The sequence below is a fragment of the Chenopodium album genome, chromosome 7 (assembly GCF_948465745.1).
Source record: "Chenopodium album chromosome 7, dcCheAlbu1.1, whole genome shotgun sequence".
Lineage (NCBI taxonomy): Eukaryota > Viridiplantae > Streptophyta > Magnoliopsida > Caryophyllales > Amaranthaceae > Chenopodium > Chenopodium album.
The window spans coordinates 74,966,408-74,975,407 of NC_137840.1; the positions used below are offsets into that span (position 1 = coordinate 74,966,408).

At 29.8% G+C, this 9,000-nt stretch overlaps 1 pseudogene; it reads right to left on the minus strand.

Annotated features, from left to right (window-relative positions):
• Positions 1 to 399: 399 nt before the first annotated feature.
• LOC145638573 (brassinosteroid-responsive RING protein 1 pseudogene) lies at positions 400 to 1,188 on the minus strand (annotated as a pseudogene).
• Between the last annotated feature and the right edge of the window lie 7,812 nt (positions 1,189 to 9,000).

The window sequence follows — 9,000 nt, forward strand, 5'->3', positions numbered from 1 at the left end:
TACTTTCGAGTACTTATTAAGATTTTCTCTTTTTACAATTTTTAAATTTATTTTATTTTTTTGGTAATGATTTTTGAACCTCTCATGGTCCTATCCACTTTCACTAGGCATTATCATAAAACCGTACAATTATGAATTTTAATCATTTTAATTATTTATAATTTGTACGAAATAGATTATTAGTCTTATAGATTGTTAAATAAGTTAAATTTTAGCAAATTACACTCAATTTATATGAATAATTAAAGTTTGTACAATGATTAATTATTTGCTTAAATAATAACCATAATCTTTTTATTTTTTTATTTTTTTATGATGAGTTTAACATCATAATTATCTACAATATAATTGATATTTAACAATGAACAAAAAAAAATGATGAAAATGACACTATAATAGTTTAGAAGAAATTATATACTTGTATCATATAACAATGTTCAATATGATGTTTTTATTATATTATGAACATAAACCTCCTAAATTATCATTAGTGATGTACAACCTCATAATCATATACACTAAGAAAATTTAAAAAAAGTGACAAAATAAAACTATTTAATCCTAGTAAAAAGAAAAGAAATTAAAGAGAAAATCCAGTGTAGTTATAATGATCAACATACTGAAGAAGATCGCAAGAATCAGCAGCTAATAGCCGTTGATTAAACTCGTCAAGCAAATCATGAAGAAGGAAAGGTGTACGGCAAAGAGGACACGTACGATGATCAAGGTCCATCCAACGGTCAAGACAATCTTTATGAAAAATGTGTTTACAGTTGGATAACCACCTGATCTCTTCACCACTGCTAAACTCATACAAGCACACTGCGCAGCTTTCCTTCTCTTGTTGCTCCTTTGAGACACGTACGAGGGGGAGGAGTTCTCGTGTTACGATGGCGGATAACGGTGGGGAGGTGGGCCCCACCGTTATTCGAGGGATGGTGGTAGTAGCGTTTAGTGGTGGAGGTAGCTGATCAAGGGCTATAGGGCCTGGCTCGAGGAAGTCGGACAGGCCCATGTAGTTGAAGAGATTGAAGAGGATTTTACGGAGTAATGTGAAGAAGGTGAGAGTGTGGATGAAGAGAGTTGGGATGAATACTTCGGTGTATCCAACTGGGAAACCCATGTTTGTGGTTTTTGTGTTTGGGGGATGAATAGAAAGGGGGTATCTTGTATTATATAAGGGAAGGCTGGTGGGGGTGTTTCATGTTTTGGTATGTGACAAACCACTAGCAATCTAGTATGGTATATATGGTTGGTAGGCCCCTTTCCACTACTCCCGCTACAGTCATACGACTTATGTGGTACGCACAACTGTAACCGTAATTAATTTGTTAAACCTAGTAAGGTACATCGATTTTAAATTTTTAACTACTTACTCATCGAATCCGTCGTCATAATAATAACTACTATCATTTACAATGGATTGTGGGAGCCTGGTAGATGAGGTACAATTAAACCATATATATAATCTTTAATGTTACTCCGTAATAACTACTTTAATTGGTTAAAGTTCTAAAACTGATACTATACCTAAGACTTGAAATAGAACCTCTTTTATGTCTCTACCCTTACGATTCATTGTACATTTAATTAAATTTTAAAAAAAATCTATTTCTATCTTAAATAGGCATGAATGCATGATATAATAAGATTCATAATGTCAAGGGATGGAGTAAGAGTATCTTTTCTTAGTAATTTCTTTCTAGGAGTAGAAAATTATTAAGATTCTTCATTCATATTTTAATTAAATTAAAAATAAACATAGGACTATAATATATAATATCTCTATATATGTCTTCCTATAATATGCTGTTATAGTAGGGATTGTCTTTTGGAGGTTCCATTAGGAAAAAAAAGGAGGGAAGTAGGCTCCTTGTCGTAGCTAATGCTAAGTGAATCTACTCCATAATCTTAAAAAAGGGTCCCAACCTATTGCATCCCAAGAAAATTAAAGTTTTATTCCTAAAAAAACGTTGAAAAGTAGAAGCACTAAGTTTATTTTACGATTAGTAGATAGGCTTTTAGTGCCAAATTTTCAAAAGAATCGACTGTATAATAAGAACCAAGAACAAATAATATACTGTAGGTATTAGCATTTATTTAGATAAAAAATATTATACAAATCTACTTATTCTAGAAGTTTTATACATGATATAGAGTAATGAAAAGTAAAATATGCCATTCTACGTATGAAGTACGAAGTATTAATGTAGGATTGTAGGAGTATGCGTATTTCTAATTCAAGAGGTACTATATTTTGAATTTTCGGGCAATTCTTTTACTTTACAATCCGTATCTTATGTACAACCGATTATACTTTGTATTTATATGGTATAACTAGATTAACAATGTGGTTATTTTCTTGTACACAGCAAATAATAGTTTTGAATTTTTGACCCACTAGGCCAATTGTTCAGGGAATCATTTTATAGCTTAATAGAAGTTTATTTTTTTTAATTAATTCGACATGTGGATGCATGGATTTAATATTTACAAAAATATATCTCTTCAAATAATTTTAAGGAAAATCTTCATTTAGTTTTATATAATTAATAGGGAGTATACAATAAAATAATTTATAAATCATTTCTCTGAAAAAATGTCTAGGTTTTTTCAATTCTATAATATATAATACTGTATATTTTGTAACACTATAGTATTTTATTTTCAAGCTAGATGTATTATTGAAGATATTGCACTTCTAGAAAGGCCAATCATAAACTACTACAGAATACTTAGTATTAAGTTGAAGATATAATTAAAAAATTGTAACTATTTTTATGTAGAGTATCATTTTTCAACAATAGAAATCCAAATATTCAACCAATGAATTAATTACTATAAGAAGATCAACAACAACCATGATTGAAAAGAAAGAAAGCTAGATGTGTTCTTCTGTAGCTAACATTATGATTTTTATTATTATTATAATTATTATATTAAAGATTTGTGGCCAAAATTAGCACCTAACACGTTTCATTACTTATCCTTTACCCTTTTAATTATTTCATTTGTTTTGCCCTCTTGTTCACTGATAATTATTCTTTTGAATTAGCTAGGAATTATAATAATTCTTGATAAAAGATAAAATGCCACTACCATAATATATATAGACGATAAATCAATAATAGGTGGAATGCTTAATCATCCTTTTTTAATTTGTCTATTTAAGTTCGTTGTCATAAATCATAACGCAGACATTCTACTACTACCTAGCTGATGCGTGCAGCTACATCTACAACAATTTAAGATTCAAAAGAATTTAATTATGTACTACGACTTACTAATTATTTCTTATTATATAGTTTGTATATGCCCTAATAATATATATTTGGTGTACTACGTCTTTCTACATTTTTACACGTGCTTTTGTTTTATTTTATGAATGTATTAGCTAGGAAAACAAAATTGGTAAATTAACCCATTTCAGCTCCCATCATTCCCATGCATGTCTAATAAATTATGCATGAAATAAAGCATTAATTATGCATATACAATTCTACATTATCACACTACATGGGATTCTTACAACAACTTTATAAATGAATCTTAATTAGTTTTCTATGGAGTACAATCTATGTAGGAGTTTTTTTCTTTTCTTTTTTTTTTTTTTAAATCACGGGGTTTGGTATCCAACAATTTTATGATTGTACGAGTTCGTTTTCCACCACTTTTCTATTCAAACTTAGTTATACGCCATATCTAATTAAGTTAACCAATTTTAATACATCATAATTCATTAATCTGATACTCTGTAGTAAATTCACGTTTAAGTGTATTCTAAAATTAAAAGCATCAATTATATGATAAAATCATATAACTATATAAGTGCTAGATTGAAAGATGAGACCCGATATCTGAGGAGAACATATCAAATGGTATAATTAATGCTTATAGAGGGGTTGATGCCTACAAAAACAATTGAGATGATGTAAGGCTCACAAGTTGGAAACCGTTGACGCCTAATTGCCTAGTTAAGATTTGATCATTTTAGACGACACTTGCAATATATATGTGATGAAAGGTCATTTTAAATTTTCAATTATATACAGTATCAAAACAAAGAGATCGTCTTCAAATTGAATATAATGTTATATCGAGTTGGTGCAAATTAGCTTTGAATGTACGTTGGCCGTTGCTTTGGTTTCTGGTTATTAATTTTGTGATGCTGGTGGATTGGTGGCTTGTGACATTCTGTACAAGATTTGATTATGATGTAATTAATTAAATTATTGACAAATTGGCCTCAACATTTAATTAAGTGATTTGATTAATTACTTCCATTATGCATGTTTCATTGGAAATATTAGCTAGGTTTGAATTGTTTCAGGGCCATACTCTAATAGACTAAATAGTACCCCTATAATCCTATATATCTAGAATATCATATGTGAGATCCTGAGCTAACACAAATTTTAAATCATTAAAAAAAAAAAAAATCATTAGCTAAGATTATTTTTAAATTATTCAAAGCAATCACTTAACTCATTTATTATAATGTTTGAGAAAATAGGGTACACTCGAATACTTATAGTATGTGTGGTTCAACATACTTTGTATAGACTTATTTTTCACTGTAGTAGAAATTATGTATAATTGTGTTGGAACTTATTTTGTCCGAAGTTAATTAAACTGATTATTTTGTCAGAAACAATAATAATAATATAGAAGTTCAAACAATAAAACACACCCTTACTTCTTCAAATTTATTTTTTATTTTTATACAGTACGTAGTATAATTTTACACAAGGTTTATTTTAAAAGATAATTTTAATCCTTAAAAATGAATAATGATTAAAAAAAAAAAAGTACGTAATTATGTTTATACAATCAACTTGCATGGAAGAAAGTGAGGGTTGAAACTTGAAAGGGGTGAAAGGCCAGATGGTGGGTAATACGTACGGTTTTAATAATTAAGTTTGCGATGGAGAGTTGGCTCTTTGTTGTCTCAACTCTTATATATACACAATACAACCCCCCTTATTTTTCCCCCATTTCTAGCCATGCAAGATTATTGAACTTTTTTAACATGGCAATTACCCTACCCTTTAACTTTTCCATAATCTTATTTGTCATCATAAACCAGAAATGATATATAGTAGCCTAATTATTACTAATATTGAAATAAATATGTATAAGTTTTAAAGACAAATAAAGGAATTGTGGTTAAAAAGACACCCTCCACGTACCCCCCCCCTATTTTAGTTATTGGATATTTTACACATAAAAGTTAGTTAAGTATTGGGTGATTAGTTCCGCTCTCCATGAACCCACCCACCTAAAACTGATATATATGTTTCAATAATTTATATGAAATTTTCAATAATTTGTATAAGATCCAAAAATATATATCTAAATTTCAAAAGTCGAGAATTCGAGATGTTTAAAAACTTATATAAAACGACCAATAACTTATATCCATCTCACCATGAAGAGATTAGTATTTCTGCGAGTCAAGTTATAAGTTAACTTTTACGAGTGATAACGTTTTTAAGATATAAGTTAACTTTTAATTATGATCTTTATGTAAGAAATTGACTTTTAAAAGGAATAATAAATCACATCACACACTCACTCATCGAGTCATCCAATGTTTGTTGTAAATTATTAGAATATTAATTGTGTGATAGAATCTGATTTTACCATATTACGGAGTAGTGACTAAGTAACATTTTATAAACTTGATCAAAAGCCTAAGGATGAAAGTGAAACCTAGAAGCATAATTTCGAAAGAAAAGACACCAATCACTATTACAAAAGTGGAGTACATTAGGTTTTGATGGGTAAAGGGTCCCATCCAACTCAAATAAACAAAAACAAAAACAAAAAGTAAGATTAGAGCGAGGTGCGGAAACTAAGGAGGTCCATACAATTTTTCAAGAGAAAAACCATATTAGATCATGAACTAATGAGCATAGAAGAGAAAAAGAAACAAAAATTGGGCAATGGGGAGACAAGATAAGCTAAGACTATCTAAGTGAAAATAACTTGTATTAGTTGAATGCATGCATGTATTAAAAGTTAAAACCCAACCAAAAATAAAAACTAGAATAGATATTTTTTGGACAAATTTATATGAAAATGAAGTATCAAGCTTTTTAGCCAAAAAAAAATAAATAATCAAGGGTTTAATTTGGTGAGTGGAAAACGTGGGTGATTAGAGAATTAGTGATTTCACATTAAAGAGATAGAAGAATAATGACTAACGCGTAAGATTGGTGGGCTTGCTATTCCATCTGACATCAATCAAGTATGTATAAGATGAAACTCTAGTAGCTAGCTAGACTTATATGTGGTCATACTCTCTTTCGACATGATATTTTTTGGATAGGTTTGTATGAAAGTGAAAAATCGAGCTTTATAACGAAACAAGGGTGTGGTCAGTGGTGGGTGGAAAATGTAGGTGATGGCAAATTCAGGAGCGCCATATCTGATAATATAATTGGTTAGTTCACAAGGTGGTGGTCGTGGACTAACATAATGAGCCATATATACTTGTTGTAAAATGAAAGGGGGGGCCTGAGTGTTAATGTTATCCTTCTTCCAAGTGCCTGGCCAAGCCAAGACATTGATGGGCCTATTGCCTCCTGCCGCCTTCTTCTAACATGTGGCTCTTTGTTGGTTGTTTCAATTTATTTGGGGATATATACTATACTATACTTAATTACTTGTTATTCATATGATATGATATGGGTCTTTGTCATTTTGCATGTGCATTTGTATTGTACTATTTGTGCTTATTTGTTACATGTTGGTATATGTGAACATGCCCGCATGATCGATCGACTTAATAGATGATTGTATGTATCATGTATTCATGTGTGTATCCAATTATTGTTTGTAGTAAAACCTAGAGGTGATCTTGGCCGGATGATCTCTGGACCAAGCTTCGATGCAAAATTGAAAATCATCCGATCATTTATTGGGTATAATAATGTTGAGATTTTAACTAGTGTTAACTCACTTGGTAAGGCTCTCACATCAAATCTTACAGGTTTGGGTTCGAATTTTATCCAGTGAAGGTACTTGGGGGTAGGGATTCCCTTACCATCCCCTCTACTCCCAAGTGTCTGGGTCGCAAATATTAACCAAAAAATTCGTGAGCATTGAGATCTGGTCAGGATCCTCCTCACTATTAAAAATAATAATAATAAATATAATGTTTGGGTATGTATTTAGGTAATATTGATTCAGTTTAAATTATCACATTTTATGATTCAAAAACACTTCAATTCCAAGAACAAAGATATTGCTCAGCGGCTAATTTTGACTGTCTAGATCAGGCTAGTTCTATTTACGTTATGTGATTCGTCTATACAATATGTGTAAATAATAGACTCAATAGAGTTTGTTGTTAGTAGCTAGGAAATTAAGAAGGTATGTACATATTGACTTATATGTTTGGAGAAGGCTCAAAGATTCATGTAAGGAGATGTATGAAGGTAATAATAAAGGTTTGTTTACATTTACTGAACTGAACTGAACTGATTGGGGCTGCATTGAACTAAAATGAATATTTTATAATAGAAGGAAATTAGGAGCTGGACTGAACTGAACTGAATTGAAATTAAGCCGAAGTGAACATGCCATAGTTAAGTACATGACTACAAAAAAAAAAAAAAAAAAAAAAAAAAAATCTCTTTGTAATCACTCCGTACTAATATTTGGAGTACAAATCATCCATAATCGTTTATTATTTGACTCTAAAAAGGCTCTCATGAGTCATGATTATGGAATGAATGTGGATTTTAATACATAATGTTGGGGAATTGGGGATGAGGAATTTAAGGTCTTAAATTGATGAAGATTCTAGAGCATCCCAAGATATAGTCAATTAATGCAATACATAACAGTACATATATATAAATGTGATTTCGATATGCATCATGTACTCATGTGCATCATTTAGAGCACATACCCTTTAAATAATTTGAGCATAATTATGGTCAAACAATACAACGAACATTCGTTTAATGGTCCAACTTATAAACATTATTCAACATCAATCTATGGAGTATAAGCTTATAAGTCTAAATCATTACGGAGTACTAAATTAATTTCTTTTTACTAATATTTTGAAGATATTTTCTTTACTTAAAATTGGCTTAATTTGCATGTATACAAAAATCCAAATTAATGTTATAATCAATTTCTAGTTTCTACATAGCTTTTTCTTCGCATGAAGGTAAGTCGTCTTAGATGAGATATATATGTCATACTCCGCTGTATATATAGGTTATAATTTAGGATATTTATAAAATGGTTAGCTAAAATTAGAAAACAATAATAATTATTGAAAAGTGCCTATACAATGATGGAATTTGTGTACCAAAAAAAATGAGAGTGATCGACCACCCAACTATTATTAGTCATTAGTTCATTACTTTTTTTTTTTTTTTTTTGAAAGGAGTCATTAGTTCATTACTTAGTAACATAAAAAAAAATGGATTATTCACATACACCTTTTGAGTAAAATAAAAATAGCACTTGTAATCTTCATTAGCACACAAAGCATGTTATGACATGTTAATCCACCTTTAATAATATATTCGAATGCAAGGCATGGTCCAATAATGATGTAGATGTAAACTTCTCACCATTTTACATTCATTAAAAAGAACCAAACAAATATTGTTTAGTCTTTTTTCCCTTTGTTATTTTTTTGCTTTTCATGTGATTTTACTGTTCTACAAAAGTTTGTTGTTCCTTCTTTGATTAATTATATTTTTCTCATAATTGGATAATGTCCATGTTCGTGTATAGTTTAGGGATACTAAAAAGGTTTTAAGAATATTAAATGAAAAAGGATATCATATGTAGATAGATGGTGCTTTATCTTGTATCAATATGATATAAAACCAAAGTATATGACATTTAGAATAGGAATGAGGAATTAATACGACGTACAAAGTATTATACATACTTCAATTTGTATATCGTATATGTGGATCAAGGTAATATATATATATATATATATATATATATATATATATATATATA